The sequence below is a fragment of the Podarcis filfolensis genome (genome assembly GCF_964270895.1).
Source record: "Podarcis filfolensis genome assembly, chromosome: Z".
Lineage (NCBI taxonomy): Eukaryota > Metazoa > Chordata > Lepidosauria > Squamata > Lacertidae > Podarcis > Podarcis filfolensis.
In genome coordinates this window covers 42,571,056-42,590,574 of record NC_139617.1, presented here as the reverse complement: position 1 = coordinate 42,590,574, position 19,519 = coordinate 42,571,056, and the positions used below count along the sequence as shown (strand labels likewise).

At 44.1% G+C, this 19,519-nt stretch overlaps 2 long non-coding RNA genes across 2 annotated transcripts in view; both read left to right on the top strand.

Moving 5' to 3' along the window:
* Positions 1 to 19,519, top strand: part of LOC310754933 — a 242,066-nt gene that overhangs the window by 172,151 nt on the left and 50,396 nt on the right. The window lies entirely within an intron of this gene.
* On the top strand, positions 5,835 to 13,028 carry LOC310754956. Its single transcript, XR_014544106.1, has 2 exons — positions 5,835 to 6,257; positions 12,287 to 13,028. It is a non-coding gene; the product is annotated as an uncharacterized lncRNA (long non-coding RNA).

Here is a 19,519-nt window from a genome sequence, read left to right as displayed (position 1 = left end):
GCCTGTGCATAAGCAATTTTCAGCATCTGGGCATGTGCAGAAGCGATTTCTGGAGCTGCAGAAGAGAGTCCCTGCACCACGCTGCACCGGGACTCTCCAAACGGATGGCTCGGTTTGGGGGTGGCTGATGGGCCAGTTAAATGGTCTCCATGGGCCACTTCCAGCCCATGAGCCTTAGGTTGCTGACCCCTGCCCTATACTGAATATAGTGGTACTGCATTTAGATGGGGTGAACAATAAGGTCACAGACACAATTTTCCCTGAAGCAAATAATGCTTTTAGTGCTTAGAAAGCCAACAAGTTAAAACAGTTTTTGGGGATTTTTATTTTTTTAAATATCCAGTTTAAGAAATTACCATTAAAAGCAAATAAAAATTAAATAAACCTCTCCAGTTATACCTATTGTACATTGGTTTCCTGTTGTCTTTGCCCATGGAGTTTTCTTGGCAGGGATACTGGAGTGGCTTGCTGGTTCCTGCTCCAGGTGGATCATGTTTGGTCAAAACTCTCCCTATGACCTGTCCATCTTGGGTGGCCCTGCATGGCATAGCTCATAGCTTCTCTGAGTTATTCAAGCCCCTTCACCACGGCAAGGCAGTGATCCATGAAGGGGCTCCAATACTTTGGCCACCTCATGAGAAGAGAAGACTCCCTGGAAAAGACCCTGATGTTGGGAAAGATGGAGGGCAGAAGGAGAAGGGGACGACAGAGGACGAGATGGTTGGACAGTGTTCTCTAAGCTAAGCTAAAATGAGTTTGACCAAACTGTGGGAGGCAGTGGAAGACAGGAGTGCCTGGCGTGCTCTGGTCCAGGGGGTCACGAAGAGTCGGACACGACTAAACAACTAAACAACAACACATTGGTTTCCTAATGAATTTATACCATTTCAGTTTCTGGGCTTCTGCTAGTGCCTCTCTCAACATTTCCTAGTGCTGCAGTTCAAGTGTTTTCAGTCCCCTTTCTCTCCTGTTGTCCTTGGCTCCAGCACTCTCTGAATCCACAGCTAACAAGACTTCCATGCCGCTTCTTAACATTTTAGCAGGTTAGAAGGAGAGTAGGGTCCATTCTTCATTAGCAGGTTCCTTGGATATCATAGAATCATACAACTGTAGTTGGAAGAAACCATGAGGCTCATCTAGTCCAACACTCTACAATGCAGGTATCTTTTGCCCAATGTTGGACTCAAACCACAACCTTGGGATTAAAGAGTCTCATGCTCTACTGACTGAGCCACTGTACTTTTAATTCCCCTGTGCAAAACTTATTGAGCAATACATGCCCTTTTAAGCTTTTGATCTACCTGCGCAGAGCTTCCTGAGGAAAACAACCTCTAATTATTTTAACCTTCCTGTGAGCCTATGCAGGAGAACCTTTAAAACAAAAGCAAGCATTTCAAGCTCAGGTCCCAATTCCAAAAACTAAACACAATAATGGCTGGAAGTTCCATTCCTTCACAATTTCAGTGCAGCTTGATCACCAGAATGTTAGAGATGGCTTCCAATCAGGAAATGAAGGTGGTCCCTTGTTTTGCTTGGCATCACTGTTGTTACTTGAGTTGCTCCATGTCATTAATGATACCCTTCCAAACAGCCTTTTCAAACAGGGTGACCTCCTGGTGTTTTGGACTGCAACTCCCATCATCCCTGACCATTTGGCTTACTGGCTCATGGGACTCCCCAAAACTGAAAGAAGAAAGAAAAAGAAATCCAAATGGCTGGGAATGGAAACAGTTTATACAGGCAACCTCCAGTATACATTAGAGAGAGAGAGAGAAAGAGACAGAGAGAGAGAGAGAGAGAGAGAATAGACAGATTGGTAGCTGGCTCTGGGAAACTGCAGCATTTTTGCCATACTGTGCTGGCTGCCTGAGGATATTGGCACAGATTGTTCTGGGACAGCTGTAAATCAGGCACTGATTCTCACTCCTCCTGGAAACGTACTCAAGAAGATAAATGCCTCAGCTTTCCCCCTTTCTCTGGGAAACTATTTCAGCAGCCAGTTCCATGATTTCCTCTTACTGAGAAAGGAGAGGAAAACAGACATTTGCTTGCATTAGAGCAGTGTTCCAATTTTGTTTTTTGAAAGGCCCTTGTTTAAGTCCTTGTTTCCATTCAAACAGAGGAAGGTTACCCCTTCTTGAGATGCAAATTCTCAGGGAACCATTTTTCTTGGTATCAGAAGGCCATTGGCTATCAATATAGGACTTCAGACCCTTTCTTCATTATTCCATCTGATGAGGCCTGAAAATCAGTAGAGTATTTGTCTGTGCCTCAATTTATTTATTTATCCATTTTAAATGGATATGGATCAGTGCTTTCAGCAGGCTGTCATATACAATAATCCCCATGTGTACTGCAAAGCTGGCATCAATCAATCTTTCTTTCCAGAGGACAGCAGTAAAGCAAAGTTTCCGTATTTTGAGCTGAATCATGTTGGCAATCTAAAGATTTGCATTCAACTGAAGACAGTAATCTTGGCATGTTTTGTGTGCGCTAGTTTCCACAGTTCTTGTACTTTCAGAGGCAATGTAGCGGCAGAGGCTCTTCCTCACATGATTGAACATTGTTCCATTTTCCAGATGGCTAATTCTGCACATCTTCCCTCTCCCACATGTTTTCAATTAGAGGTTAACTGATTGGACAATTTTACTGTTGTGCCAAAATCGTTACAGAAAGAGCATCTCAGCCTGTGATCAGCTTCCTTTGTCTCTTTCTTCAACTCTCATGATATCCTCTCTATCAGCATCATCCCATGATGTCTATTTAGAAGCAAGTGCCACTCTTTTCTAGGCTAAACATACCCAGCTCCTTCAAGTGTTCCTCATAATGCTTGATTTCCGGACCCTTGATCATCTTGGTTGCCCTTCTCTGCACAATTCCAGCTTGTCAAGAACCTGCTTAAACTGTGGTGTCCAGAATCCGACACAGTATTCCAGGTGTAGTCTGACCAAGGCAGAATAGAATCCTATTACTTTCCTTGATCTGGACACTATATTTCTGTTCATAGGAGCCAACTCTTAGGGTCTCTGGGGTCTTCACCCCCCCTCATAAAATATTTAAGGGGCCAGGCCCCTCCAAAGTTGATGTGCATTGTCATTCAAATGTCATTTTGAATGGCATCTGATCGATTATGAAGTTCAGGGCTTACTTCGGCCATGAAAGGTGGTAAGGGAAGTTGATGCTTGTCAGGGGCTGGCCAGTGTTGGATGCCAGAGACTGGTCCGACTGACCAGGAAGGATGACAGTCCCAGACAGAGCAGCCTTTAACAGAGGAGAAAGAGGATAATTGCCACCCCTTCTTTCAATGTTCTCAATAACAGTGAGAATAGTAGATTCAGAAGCCTCTCAGTTGGAGGAAATAGGCAGTCCTGATAATGTTGCTAGGCAACCAGGAGGTCGGGACCATTTGGAAGTCTCTTCCATTGAGAGCTGCGGTGATGCTCCTCCCTCCCTTTGGACTAGAAGGCAGGAAAGGGTTAAGGAGCAATGGAAGCACAGGGGCAGGAGGACGGGGAACTGGCATGCTTCATGCTGCAGAATGGGAGGAGATTTAGGCAACTGATGCCTTAAGAGAAGTTTGCTCGATGCTGCTCTCTCTGTGTTATTATAAATAAATGGTCTATAAAGCTGCTGGAGGCTCATTAATTCTTATCGGAAAACTCTCGTTCATGCCTGCAGACTTGACAGTGCTTAATGTATTGTATTTGGTGTATGTTAATGTGAAAAACTCTTAACAATAAAAATTATAAATAAAATTTATATAAAAAATAAATTAACTAGGTGTTCCTTTACTACCTCTTTTCCTATCTAGGGCTGCAGCTCCCTCCTTACATCATTTATTCTGTTATCACCAGGCTGGGCATCACTTTCTTTTTGGGTGAAGACAGGCAAAGTGTTTAGTGGTTCCACCTACTCCATGCAGAGGACCTACCACTTGCTTGTTCTTCCTCTTACATCATACATAGCCAAAGAAACCTTTTCTATAGTTTAACCTCTTGCAAGCCTGAGCTCATTCTGAGCTTTAGCCAGCCTGACCTTCACCCTGCAAATGTTGGCTACCCCTGTAAACTCCTCCTTTGTGATTTCCTCTTTCTTCCATTTCTCATACACCCACAGCTAATCTGTAAGCTCCTTATGCAGTCACACTGGTTTCCTTATGGGTCTCGGATTTTTCTTTCTTGTTTGAATGGTCTGCATTTGGGCCTTCAATATTTCTCCTTTAAGAAATTCCCATCCATCTTGGACTCCTCTTTGAGTATTTCTGACCATGGGATCTTCACACCTAGTAGCTCCTTCAGCCTTCTTAAAGTCCAGAATGTATGTCCGATTACACTCAGCTTTCCCTTGCAGAAGGACATGATCAATTCCTCCCAAATTTCTGAGTCCTTGCACTCATATCAATCCCCCCCCCCATTGGAGAGGATCAGGTTCAAGACAGTTAATGCCAGTGCTTTTTTTCTGGGGGGATGCAGGGGTACGTATACCCCTAAATATTTTGTGAATTTAAGTTTGGCCTAGTATTTCAATATGAGTAGGAAACTGAGAGTACCCCTAAACATTTTTTAAGAAAAAAAAAAAGCACTGGTTAATCCCCTTGTTGTTTCTTCCACTTTCTGGGTAATGAAATTATGAGTAATTTTTGGACCTTGCATTCTTGGAAGAGTTTGAGTTCCAACAGATATCAGAGAAGTTGAAGTCTCCTATGACTATTAGATCTCTACGTTTTGAGGGTTTGGTAATCTGTTCTAGGAAAGCATCATTCAAGTCTTCAGTCTGGCTTTCTGGTTAAGAGCAGACACCCATAGTAAGGTCTCTGTTGTTTCTCCTACAATTTTTACCAATATACTCTTAATCTGCTTTCTGTGATCCAGTTCATGGATTGCTTCACAAGTGTACTTCCTTTACGTATAATGCTACTCCTCATCCTTCCCTGTTTGGTCTATTCCTTTTGAACAGGTTCTACCCATCTATTTCTATATGCTAGTCATTGGTCTCATCCTACCAGGTTTCGGTAATGCCTGTCAGGTCATATTTGCCATTCTGTATTAAAAGCTCCAATTTGTCTTGCTTGTTTCCCATACTCTGTGCATTTGTGTAGAGATAACTGAAACCATGAGTCGTTCTCTCTAGCTGCTTCTAGTTTCTTGGCCATAAGTAGGTTCTGGAGCACCACTTCACTTCTTCTGTCATCTGTAGTCTCCCTCCCTTCATGATCTTGTTTAAAGCTCTTTAGGTTCACAAGTCTCTTAGAAAACACACTGTGAGATGCAGCCCAACCCTTGCCTCAAAGAAGTGGAGACCATGATCCAAGAAGCTAAACCCTTCCTGACGACACCACCTTTACATCCAGTGGTTTACCTCAATTATTTTCCTCTCTCTTCTTTGGCCATGACCTTAAACAGGAAGGAGTGATAAAAACACAACATATGCCCCAAGGCTCTTTAGCTTCCTGTCCAAAGTCCCAGGCTGTGTGTGGTAGTATTATTTGTATCCAGATGAATCAGAAGGAAGGGATAGTGGTTAGTGGACTTTATAAGACTTGGCAACTTCTCTGTCACATCATGAATCTTTGCACCTAGAAGACAGCATACCTACCAGGAAATCTTGTTTACTCTGCACATTGCTGCCACTGTTCTCCTCAGTAGAAAGTCACCTATCACCACCACTCATCTCCTCTGTTAGGGGCCGGAATCATTTGATGCACTGTGCCTTCCAAAGCCTGCTTGGAGTGCTCTAAGGTCTGCACCTGCTGCTCTTGAGTCTTCCCCACTTGTCTATTGGAGCTTATTTTGATATCGTGTGATAAGTTACAAAGGCAGGAAACGTACGGTTTGAGTACTTCCTACAAATTCCTCTCAGCTGGCCATCTCTAGAGTGCAATTCTCTTTCTCCAACATCATCTCCATGGAAGATAGTAACAAACTCCAAAGGAAAATTCAATGACTATGTTTAAAAATGTGTAGGGAGTATTTGTGAAGATGAATGGTCAACCAGGAAGGGTGAAGTGATCACCCTTTTCTCACCCCTGGGCTGCTCTTCCATCTTCCATGATGACATCATCTGATTCTGATTCTAATATTCTCCTAGCCCCTTCCTCACATTCTGCAGGGTTACCATAGAGACAGCAAGAAACAACTTTGCACCATCGCGATTCCGTTGCCCACTTATTACTGGATGTCGTTCAGTAAGCAGTGTGAGACGTGCTCTCAGATTAGATAATTGTGTTTTTTGTGCCAGCATTCTCATCAACATGGCAGGTAGGAAACTGTGCCATCTAGATGTTCACCTGTTCTGCTTCATTGTCCCATGAAGCTGACAGAGAAGCCAGCTGAGAAGTTAAGGATTTATAGCTGGGGAATGGATGAAATCTTTGGACAACTTGAGAGACGATAACATACATGCAAGTGGATGCTGTGATAGACAGCAAGAGAAAAGGGAGAAAGGCAGATTCCCTTAAAAAGCCACCCCAGTTGGTCAAGGTCCCAGTACCCCCCATGGGGCTTAGATAAGCCATGACTAAGGCCCATTCAATGGCCTTCAGTGGGACTTAGTCTTGGATTTATCTTTCACTAGATGTGCCAATGAATTCTGAGACTCCTTCAAAATCACATATTTATTTTTGGTACTACTGTCCATCTACATTGCATTTTGTAGAACAATGTACATTGCACTTGTCCAAAGCAGCTTATGAACCAGGAATTTCCAGGGAGCAACAACACAAAACATCAGTTTGGGTGGAAAAGCAGTAGATAAATAAGTAAATATCCATAAATGATCCACATTGATCCAGAACCAAAAGCAGTTTGGTTAGATTCTGCTCTTGTGTGAGAGCCTGAAATAGCAATTGTTCCTTAGATGAATGATGATCTTTGTTGCTGTTGTAACCCCTATCTCACTGAATTATAGAAACAGGTGAGCTTAACAGGTGTAAGATTTCTTTTCTCCACCTTTTCCAGGTCTCAAAGACCTGTTTTGATGTAGAGAGGCCAGGACTGTGCACTGTACAATATTCCAAATGTGGAATACTCCTTCCTGCAGAGGACGAGAGTTGAAATGCTCAAATGGTTCTGTGACCAAAACAGCTCATTGACCGCTGCTGGTGTGATTTTAGGAGGGCTGCGGAGTCATAAGTTACTTCTAACTTCTTCATATTCTTTTGGCATAATGACATTTCTTATATCGCTGGGGATGGCAGTTTTATAATTCCAGCAGTACTCAGGGGATAAACACCTTGGTTTGTTTATTGAGGGGCTAATATTTGTTCAGGTGGCTTTTGTCATGCCACACTGCCTCAAAGTTGTGCTCCTTGTCCTCCTGGATGCCTTTATAGCATTGGCAAGTGGGGTTCGGGACACGCAGTAGGTGCCTCACAACACAGCCCCTCTCTCTTCCTGGGCCATGACCTTCAACAGGAAGGAGTGATGAAAAGACCACCACCCAAGGCTCTTCAGCTCCATGCCCAGAGTCTCATAGTCCCTTGCTGCAGGGACTGTTAAAGGCTGTGTGGGGCAGTATCATTTGTACCCACACGAATCTGAAGGAAGTGGTAGTGCTCAGTGGGCTTGATAACACTTGGCAAATTTTCTGCCACATCGTCAATCTTTGCACCTGGAAGACAGCACATCTCCTGGGACACCCTGTTTCCTCCACACACTGCTGCCTCTCTTCCCCTCAGTAGGGAGTCACCTGCCACCTCCACGTGTCTCCTCCTCCTCTGGGGAGGGGTAAGAATCATTCTATGTGCTGTGCCTTCCAATGGCTGCTTGGACTGTTCTAAGGTCTACAAGTGCTGTTTTTGAGTCTTCCCCTCTTGCCTATTGGAACTTATCTGGATATTGTTAGGATAGGTTTCAAAGGCAGGAACCTTGTGGTTTTACTTCCTACTTCGTCCTCTCAGCTTGCCTTCTCCAGACTGCAATTCCCTTTCTCCAATATTGTCTCCATGGAAGGTAGCATTCTTAGTTTCTTTTTATTTATGTTTTTAAAGTGTCCATCTAGACCAGCATCCTGTTCTCAAAGTGGCCAACCAGATGCTCCCAGGAAGCCTGCAAGCAGGACTTGAGTGCTACAGCTCCCTCCCCACTTACAATACCCAGCAACTGGCATTTAGAGATGTGGAGGTAAAATATATGCATCCTGGCTAGGAGCCATTATAATCAACAAATTAATCTAATCTTCTTTTTAAAAAAGCTTTGCATTGGGGCATCAGGTTGGCCACTATGAGAACAGGATGCTGCCCTAGATGAGCATTTGGCCTGATCCAGCACGACCCTTTTTATGTTCACTGAAAGGATTACATACTTTTATATATGTTATATTAGGAAAGGAGGAGCAAAGAATGCAATTCTAAGCCAGTGGCCACAGCACAAGGCATTTGTTAGTTACCAAGAGCATCAGAACCCCTTTTTCCTAGTTGGCATTCACTTATAAACCATAATTCCATGTCTTCTAATGTTTTCCATGGAACAGGATATGGGTCCCACAACCCACATTTTATTGGGCAGAAGCTGCAAGCCAGCGGCACCATGACAGTGAACTTCCCTTCAAAAGAAGTAATCAGGAGAGGCTTGCCGAGGGAAACCAAGACCCCAAAAAGGCCTTGGAATATTAAATTAATCTAGTATGTAGCTCTTAGTCATAGATTCTGATTTAGCCAAGGAGTGTCCATGACTGATTTATGCAAATCTGTGCTGAGGCTACTCTTTGAATACAGTGTGCAGTTCTGGTCATCTCAACTTTGTAAATGATATTGTGGAGTTGGAAAAGATTCATAAATGGGCCACCAAAATGATCGAGGAAAGGTTAGTGCATGACGTCACACACATTATGCCCTCCCAACCTGGCCAGACCCACTCAGCCCACCATCCACCAAGCACATTTTCTGGAGGAGCATGACCAGGGCTCCCCACCAACAGGCTCCCATCTGCTCCTGGCTCTGGCCAAGGCACCTTCCTCAGAGTGGAGAGTTGGCAGCAGAGAGCTGCCACCGCTCTCCTCAACTGGGCTGCACCGCATGAAGCTCCGCTGCAGTGGAGAGTGGCTGCAGTGTGCAAGATGCCCAGCCATGGCTGCTCCATCTCCAGGTCAAGCCTGACTCGAGGGGCTGCTGTGTGTGAGGGAGGGTGATGTTCACCCTTGCACATCTCACCTGACAATAAATAGTCCAAACTGTTTTAAACAGTGGGGAAAAGATGTAACAAACTTCATTTCATGGGGGGAAATCCTGCATAAAATACAAAAACCTGACAGACGCAGGAGAAAGATGGAGATTTGCCCTACCTGATCTTAGACTTTACTATGAGGCAGCATGCCTTTGCTAGATGAAAGAATGGATGGAGCTAAGAGATACCAATATTTTAGATACTATGCTTTGGATGGCATACCTATTTGCGTTATGACAAAGCAAGTGTACACAAAGGATTTCAAAATCATGCTATGAGAAGAAGCATATGCGCTGTCTGGCAGAGACATAAAGAACTCAGAGACAAAAAACCCCAAGGTTGAATATGGAAAACCGATGGGCTACTTACAATGATTTTACAGAGTTTAAAGAGGGAAGGGTTTATCTGAAAAAAGAGAAGAGGTATCAGATTATCCTATAGCTTGGTTTCAGTACCTCCAGGTGAATGAGTTATTTAAAAGAGATAAAGAAAAGGGTTTTGGGGAAACGTGTTCAGAATTTGAAAAAAGGATGATAAACTAATTTATAATATTTATAAACTGTTATAGGGGTGGGAGACTAAAGAGGAAATGGTGAAGGCGACAATGATTAAATGGGCTATAGATATAGGTTATAAAATAGAAATGTCAGTGTGGGACAAACTGTGGGGGGAAACTGAATCTCTCTGCCTGCTACCTTATTAAGGAAAATTTACAAAATATGCTGTACCGGTGGTACTTGACACCCACCAAACTGCTGAAAATGGCATACAGTGATAGTCAACTTAACCTACAAGTAGGAATGAACATATGAGCAGCAAACATTAAATAAAGGAATATTTGAGATGAAAATGGGTGGAATAATAGAATATGCAGCTGACAAAAGATTACCTAGAATGTCATGGAGAGATGGACTGGGAAGTCTGAGGGTGAGAGGTAATGATGAACATTCTATGATGTATATATGTTTTTAAAATGCATCAATAAAATTACATAAACAAGGAACCTCTAAGTTCCCACAAAATCTCAGAATTCTATGGAACTGTCCCTAAAGCCACCCCACTCCTGCTGCCCATGCTATGCTATAAATCAGGGATATCCAACAGGTCGCTCACAATCTACTGGTAGATGCCCGGGATGTTTTGGTCAATCACAGTCGATCTCTGGGTCCCTCTCCTTAGCATTGGTAAAATAGAATCGAGTCCGCCCCCTCGCCCCACCCTCCATTCTTGCACGTTCTGCAGAACAGAAGACAGAGCTTACTCAGTGAGGCTGTTCATTTCCCCAACGATCTGTTGGCGAGTGTCTGTTCCCCTTTCTCCCTAAAAATGGGCAACAGCTTAGACTTTAACTCCCCCCAAAGGGGTAGATCACTGCCAGTTTTCAATTTTGTGAGTTGATCGCAGTCTCTTGGGAGTTGGCCGCCTCTGCTATAAATGGTTTCCTCACACATAGCAAGGCACTTGGCTTCTACCCCTTGTTCTGCTCCTGAACTGACAACACAAGGAATCACATCATACCCTGCTGCCAATCTTGGGCACAGAGCCAAGTGAATTATGGCCAAGTGAACATTCTCCTGACACTTTCTTGGTATGCCTATGCAATTGTGACATGGCAGTCTTAGCATGTCTATTATTATGTATTTGAAGAGATCCATTGCACACTCATCAGATGGTTATATTCTGTGTGCCTATGAAATAACTATCTGTGAGAGAAATCTGGCATCCTTAATGCTCTTTACAGTGTAGTGAGACTAAAAAAAGAAAAAAGGTAAAGGGACCCCTGACCGTTAAGTCCAGTCGCAGACGACTCTGGGGTTGCAGCATTCATCTCGCTTTACTGGCCGAGGGAGCCGACGTTTGTCCACAGACAATTTTTCCGGATCATGTGGCCAGCATGACTAAGCCACTTCTGGTGAAACCAGAGCAGTACACGGAAACGCCGTTTACCTTCCCGCCGGAGCAGAACCTATTTATCTACTTGCACTACTGCTAGGTTGGCAGGAGCAGGGACTGAGCAATGGGAGCTCACCCCATGGCGGGGATTCAAACTGCTGACCTTCCGATCAGCAAGCCCTAGGCTCAGTGGTTTAGACCCCAGTGCCACCTGCATCCCTGTAGTGAGACTAGTAGCTATTAATTTGTGCATGTTAATTAACAGATGAAGGACTTCTTATTAACCAAAAGAAAGCATGCATAGAAGTGTGTTTGTGTGGAGTGGGTGGGTGTGTCTGTAATATAGTTGTTTGGTGCTATGCTGTGCTCTCTGGGGTCATCCACACTTATCCTGCAATTTCTTCCATTTGATCTGTGACTTCTAGGCATGGGTCTGAGAGATTTTTCTTTTGTCCCACTGATTTCCCCAGCAAAACCCATTGTTTACTGCTGAATCAGAACAAACGTCAATCTGCAGAAAACCCAACTGATGTTTGCTTTGATTTACCAGTAAAGAGGGACCCATGCCTAGAAGTCGCAGACCAAATGGAAGCGTGGCTGAGCCTTCTGTCTAACAGTCATAGGGACCTTGAAGGTTCTCCAATCCAACCTGTCCGGGGCAGGAACTGCAATGCAGGATGCAACTCCAGTGCAAGTGGGATGGGTGTATTTGCACTGCTCAGGCAAAGTAGTAAAACATCCCCAATTACATCACTATTCATTTCAGCAAGCAGAGTCCCAAAGCCATTCAGTAACATGAACATTTTTAAACAAATTTATGAGCATTCAAAACCCAAAGTGAAAGGAAACTATCATTAGCTGATCAAGATAAGAAGTGGTGTTTTCTTATGAAAATAAATTATATTCCAATGTTTGTGCAGATGGCAAGGGGGATTCTATGGTTATAAAGAGCTACCTTGTGTTCAGTTAGACACACTGGTCCATCTTTTGAACCAGTTCTTTTTTTCCATTTTTTTTATTGATTTTCCAATTTTATATCAAACAGAAAACATCAAACAAACAAACAAACAAACATTTATCCTAACTATAATAATTCCATTTGTGTTAACATTGTTAAATGACTTCCTCGAATCCCCCTAGCTGAGTTTCCATATAATCCATTGCAGCACTTTTCCAAAACTATTTTCACATAAAATTTACTTAGTCAATTTACCTCTTTCTTTTCATTTTAGCTTTAACATAGTATTTTCCATCTTTTGAACCAGTTCTACCTACTTAAAGACCACCAGTCCTTTCACAGCAGGAACTACCTGATATTCTCTTGTTGGAGTGTGAACCTGAGTTTACCACCACAAGCAACCTAGCCATCGTGTTCAAGTGGATCTGGCAGTGCCTCCTGCCTGAAACTCTGGAAAGCTGCTGCTAGTGACCAATAGCCTCATTCAATATGGAACAAAGGAAGCTGCCTTATACCTGTGGTCCATGTAGCTCACTACTGTCTGCACTGATTGGTAGTGCCTCTCCAGGGTTACAGGCAGGGACTCTCTCCCAGCCATACATGGAGATGATTAAAGCTGAAAGCTGGACCTTCTGCATGGAAGCAGATGCTGTGCCACTGAGCCACAGCCCTTTCCTAAGATTCTTTCCTATGTTCCCAGTGATTCTTGGGGTTCCCGGACCAGTGGAGCCAGAGTGCACACTATTCAAACTCCAAGGGCAAACAAAATGGCCAAATAGAACCTACAAGACAATCCAATCCTACTTTTATGGAGCTTGGCTTTGCACATGCACACACACACCGCAGCCTGGACGAAAGCATGATAATTAGCTGAAGAGATATAGGAGCCCTGAGGCTTGTGGCTTTCTTGTGGAGTGTGTGTAATGTCTCCTCTTTCAGAGATGGCGTGAGGGCTTTGTGCAAATGCACCCTATGGGATCTGATGAAAATCCCTTTGATTCACTGGGAGAAGTTTATTTTCTCTGCCAAAAGCTTGCTTTCTTCTGAATAAATTGCTTGCTCCTTTTTTTGGGGGGGGGAGCGGGAGGAAGAAGGGATTTTATTTTTGCACAAGCCAGGGATTTGAGGCAGAACTGTGAAGCCAGGTTCTCCTTGACTGGTTCTGATTAGAGGCTGAAATGGTAGAATAAAGAATCTGGAAAGGGTCCAACCAGCTTCTATGGTGGCGTCTCGACGTTGACATATTCTCTGGGAAACATATTATTTTGCTCAATCTTCTCCAGAGTTCAGAGTTGTCTTGGCCAGATCATCTGGTTTGGGGAAGCGGGCACTGGAAAGCACCAGAGGATAAATTCACTGTACCAATTAAGGAACTTAAGAACAAACAAAAGGTTCATGGCATTGTTATTCATTCCATTTCAAATTCTGTTTTTTCAAATCCCAATCAGCCAGATTTCACGGAGATTTAAAATCTACCCATTTGAATTTTTACATGTTATACCTGCACTTAAATTTCTGTTTTACATGAATTTATTTCTTTAAAATTTTGTCATCCTCCTTTCCATTTTTCAGTGCTCAAGGTGGCTTATGTAAAATCACTAAGAATAAAATGAACAGCAGCTTGTGTAAATCAGCAAAAGACCTTGGATGTGTTTAACAGTGGGTCTGGGACATTTCCAGTTCCAAGACAAACTCATAGGATAAATGGACTTGTTTCTAGTTAACCTACTTTCTTGGATGCTTTTAAGCAGAGGTTGGATGGCCAGCTATCATGGATGCTTTAGCTGAGATTCCTGCATTGCAGGGGGTTGGACTAGATGACCCACGGGGTCCCTTCCAATTTGACAAGTCTATGTTTTATTGTCCATAAGCTGCTTTGATCACATTGTGAAGGTTTTGAGCACCCTACGTCAGTGGCCTCACCCCTGTTCATGTCTCCTTGAGCCAGCCCAGCCAATTACGGATCATACAGTTTTTCTGATGGTATAAGGCATGGATAGATCTTTATTACTGGTCAATAGCCCTTGCACGTTTCTTCACCCGTAAGTCCTTTCTGTCCCTTTTACTCATTTGTTTGCTTGAACCTTTTCAAGAATGAATGCAAATGCATATTTATAAATATTTTTAAAACATATTTTCCTTAAAAAATGCAAATCCCTAAGCATGTCTTCTCACAAAACACGTTGTTAAATTGCCTTATAACATATATTAATTTAGCTGAGAATATCCAAGTATAGCAGCAGGAGGTATTTAAGTAGAGTTAAAATGTGGCTGGATGGGTGCCTGAGAATTACTGTATCACTGGAATGGGAGCTATTAAGGTAGCAACAAAAGCAGCAGTGTGGAACTTTGTGCAGCCTGAAGGCCACATTCCTTCTGAGCAACCTTCCCAGAGCCCGTGACAGTGGTGGGTAGGGATTTTCAACATATCATTTTCAACAATAATTAAACATACTTTCATGTCTTACACCATTTTTTTTTACTTCCAGCAATCACATCTGAAATTTTTCCAATCTATTCACTTAATATACATTTCTTACTTCCACTATTACATTTAAATCTCATAACTAATACCTCTATTCTTTCTATACTTTGCAATATTTCATATATTTTTCCTCACAAAAATTCTTGTAATCCTACTAGTGTAATTAGTTGATTACTGTTGCTCTTCAAATAATTCCTATATTTCTTCCAATCTTCTGTGGTCCTGCAGGTTTCGAATGCTTCCTGTGATTTTATATAATTCTGCGTAGTTCATTAATTTTGTCTGCCATTCTTTCGTCGGAATTTCTTCTTGCTTCCATTTCTGGGCTAACAATACTCTTGTCACTTTTGTTGCATATAAAAACAATTTAACATCTTGCCTATTAATATCCCCATCTATAATACCAAGTAAAAATGCTTCTGGTTTTTTAAAAAATGTATATTTCAACATCTTTTTCATCTCATATATCATTTCCCAGAAGTTTTTTTTTACTTTCTTACATTTCCACCACATATGATAAAATGTTCCTTCTTTTTCTTTACATTTCCAACATTTATTACTTGTCTTGTACATTTTAGCTAATTTCACAGGTGTAATATACCATCTATACATCATTTTCATCATATTCTCTTTCAAAGCATTGCAAGCTGTAAATTTTATTCTTTCTCAGATTCTTGCATTCTCAGACAGCACACATGCCCTTCTGTCATATTTCAACAGCGCTAGGTGATGACACAAAATGGTATCAGTAATTTGTACAGTGACATAATGACACAGATACCAGCCAATGGGGCCTTGAAACACTAGCACAGATGCCTTTTTTCTGTACCTGGGGAAGATAAGACTCCCTTTACTTTCATCAGTACAATTGTATCACTTCCAGGAACAGCAGTGATGGCCATCTGGTGGGAACATGAGCAGCCAAAATACCTTCTGTTAAAAGAGCAGGAATAATGGGCAGTCACTTCCCTCCATTAAAAGACAGTCCTTTATTGCTCAGCTTTAACATCAACCAGAGTTGGGGAGATTGCAGAATGAGAAGGAAATGAATTATTTAACTTAACAGGCCTTTTGGCGGGGTGGGGTGGGGGAGAATGTGTTTGCCTTCCTCACTGCTGGTCAGTACTAGATGAATGGAAAACTTCAGAAACCCGTCAGTATGCTATAGGAAAATGAGAGAGTCACTGTGTTCCTTCCTTCCATTTGTGTTCAGTGCAAACTGAACTTCTCCTCCCTTCCTAACTGCTGTTGATAATGATCTGATCTGAAAGCCTCAGTGCTTTTTGTTACAGATACTAAAATAAATCCTGGTTCTTCCTGCTGGGAGGAAGCAGTCACGTTCATTAGGATATCATGTACCGTACCTAAAGCAGAAATGGAGAACCTCTAAGGGCTGTTGGGACTCCCACCATCCTAAACCATTGACTATGCTGCCTGGAGCTGCTGGGGTTTCAAATCCAACAATACCTGGAGAGTCACAGTTCTCCATCCCTAGTTTAGGAGAATCGATCCATTTCAGACCCAGTTTAGAGGCTGAATTATTCTGCAGCGGCATAATGTGTTTGTGTGTAGGGGGGTGTCCATGGGGTCCATGCCCTTGGCACAATTTTGTGAGGGGGAACAAACAGGTGCCCTCACAGCAGTCCTCTTCATTGGAGCCTGGCTCCACGCAAGAAGGAGCTGTGCCTTGGCTGTGGCGCTTATGCCTGGCCACAGCTCTGCCCCCGGTCAGGCCTGACCTGGCAGCAGAGAGGAGGAGGAGAATGGGTGGCAACTTGCCCACCCCTCTCCTGCCCTGGACTGTGGCACGCAGGAGGGCATCCTGCTGCCTTGGGGGTGCACCTTGTGCGCTCGCCCCGGGCAGTGCAGGCACATGCTCTACCGCTGTTATTCTGTCAAAATAAGCAGTCTAATCAGCCAGATCACCTAGGTCTGCAACTTATTTCAGTGGCACACTTTGTGTTTGTTCCATGTCAATTCCTAAAGGTAAAGGTAAAGGGACCCCTGACCATTAGGTTCAGTCATGACCGACTCTGGGGTTGCGGCGTTCATCTTGCTTTATTGGCCGAGGGAGCCAGCGTACAGCTTCCGGGTCATGTGGCCAGCATGACTAAGCCGCTTCTGGCGAACCAGAGCAGCGCATGGAAACACCATTTACCTTCCCGCTGGAGTGGTACCTATTTATCTACTTGCACTTTGATGCGCTTTCAAACCGCTATGTTGGCAGGAGCAGGGACTGAGCAACGGGAGCTCACCCCATCGCAGGGATTCAAACCGCTGACCTTCTGATGGGCAAGTCCTAGGCTCTGTGGTTTAACCCACAGCGCCACCCGTGTCCCTTGTCAATTCCTAGCATTAGGCAAAATGAGGCAGGTGCTTACATGGTGGATACTGAGGGACGAGGAGTGGTAGCAAGGTACTGGAGGATAAAACTTTGACCCTCCCCCGCCCAAGCTAGCTTGCTTCCCTCATTTGTGTTGGAGAAAACTTACCTAACCCCAGGGTTGAAGTAAGGTCTCATCTGTAGCATATATTTAAAGCACTCTGATGGCATTTGAAACAGTCATTACTTCTCTCAAAGAACCCGGGGAAGTACAGTTTCTAACAGTGCTGCTAGGAGACCCCTATTCCCATCACAGGCCTAGAATTTCCATAGTGGTTTAACAATCAATCTCTCTTTCTAAGGAACTCAGGGAAATGTAGCTGTGAGGTCTGTAATCCCTTCTCAGCACTTTTAAAAAACCATAGTTTCCAGGATGCTTTAGAGAAAGCCATGGCTGATAATTAGCCCTTTAAAAGTACAGTGCAGATGTGGCCTGAGATTAAACTGCTACTGTGGTCAGCTTGTGTATATTAACCAGTGAAGCGACACTTTAGGCCATGGGTAGGCAAACTAAGGCCCGGGGGCCGGATCCAATCACCTTCTAAATCCGGCCCACGGATGGTCCAGGAATCAGCATGTTTTTACATGAGTAGAATGTGTCCTTTTATTTAAAATCCATCTCTGGGTTATTTGTGGGGCATAGGAATTTGTTCATCCCCCCCAAAAAAATAATACGGCCCCCCACAAGGTCTGAGGGACAGTGGACCGGACCCCTGCTGAAAAAGTTTGCTGACCCCTGCTTTAGGCAGTTAAAATGTCTTGGGTTTGTTTTCTGTTCTGCACATTTTGAGTCCTAGTTGGTTAGTTTAAGATTTGTTTCCATGTTCTGGTCTGATGCTGGAACTCACAGCAAAAGCCGGGAGCAGACATTATACATGGCCAGCTCTGAGTGATTAACTTGTTCTGACCAAAGCTGGGAGCAGAATGAGGTTGATTTTGCTCCACCCACTTGTGAGAACAGAGCCTTGAAGGGCCAGCCCTCTGGACTGTCAGTGTACAGTGGGAGGCATTTGGTTCCTCAGACTCTGGTCTTATAGACTCTGGTGTTCTGGGATGTTATTGTTCAACCACCTCAAGTGCAATGGTTTCCCTATCTTTTGAAAGCAGCTCTAAGTTCTGACCTAGACCCAGTTCCCCATCTGCTGCCCCTGCAGCCTCTGTGTCCAGAACACTGGTAGATTCAGAAAGCATGACTTCTGTTTAGGCTGAGTATTGGTTTTTCAGCTTTAAACAGGGTTCTATAAGCCATTAAAATGTAATGTGGGTTTTTCACCCATCTCTGTCAAACAACATGGAAATATCTTAGATCAGAGGTTTTCAACCTTTTTGAATCCACGGCTCCCTTGACCAACTATATTCATTCTGTGGCACCCCTGTGGGGCTCAGGAGCCCAGTTATGTCATCCTTTGCCTGCAGAGCTGGCAGCTTCTCATTCTTTTTCAAACACTCTCCGAAATATACTCGGAGTCCTGTAGTGATTTCATGCTCTTTATTGCAGCTTGTAAAACAGTGATTTAATTGCCCCCCAAAGCTCAGGCTTTTATATACATTATTTACACAATGAGTTCCATCTGATTGGCTGATTCTGCTTCCCTCCTGGAGCCTGATTGGTCTTCTCCTGCAAGCCAATCAGTTGTTGCATTCTAGGATCCTACTTGCCTATTGTTCTAGGATCCAAGCTTAGTACATAACACGCTCCCTTGTGGAGTGTTCCCTCAACCTCCTCTCCTCTCCCCTCTGCTTGGGAGTCCTCTAGGCAGCTGCTGCCGCTGCTGCCCCTGGTCTCTGAGCTGTCCCCTCCCACCCTAAAGAGAGGTGCCTCCTCACACTGCCCCACAAGGGCCTGGGGAGAGGATGCTCCAGCCTTAGTGACCTGATGGAGACTGGCCGAAGGTGAATGTGAGGCCTGCACCTCACCTTGGGAGGCAGCAGTAGTATCAGTGGGTGCTGCCCAGTCTGCATGGTGGAAAGGCTACCCTCAGCACTGGGCACTCAGCTTCCAGACGGGCCTTGCACACTGCAAGCACGAAAAAGGTCAGCACAGTGCCTGCCTGCCTGTCCGGCCTCCCACTTGTCTGTCCATTCCTAACAGCAAGGGCTGGTGAATTGGCTTGCTGGGCTCCCTCGCCCACATGCTTGCTTATGCCGGCTGCCTCAGCTCCTGGCAACCAGCACCCCCTGGCCAGCCCCAGAGGCACCATTCGCCTGCAGAGCTTGTAGCCAGGGCTGCTGCAACAAACAGCTGCACAAGTTTTGGGGAGGCAGAGATGGGAAAGGGCATCAGAGGAGGGACGCAAGGAAAGAAAGAAGGACAGAGGCCAGTGTTGTTTGCGGCACCCTGACCATCCTTCAAGGCACCCTAGGGAGCCATGGCACACTGGTTGAAAACCACTGTGTTAGATGGTATCTAAGCATTTGGCAGGAATTATGAAAAAGCCCAAGTGGGTGAAGGGTGATAGATTCCCCACTTCTGTTAGTCCTGCTCCACCATTCCAGAGCATGCATGCGTGTGTGTGTGTGCGCGCGCGCGGGGTGCACACACGCGCACACACACACAGCCATCTCAGGGGAAGGGGATTAAACAAATCAATGAATTAACTGGAAGAGAAAGAAAAAAGGTTGTATAAAGCAGGAAGCCC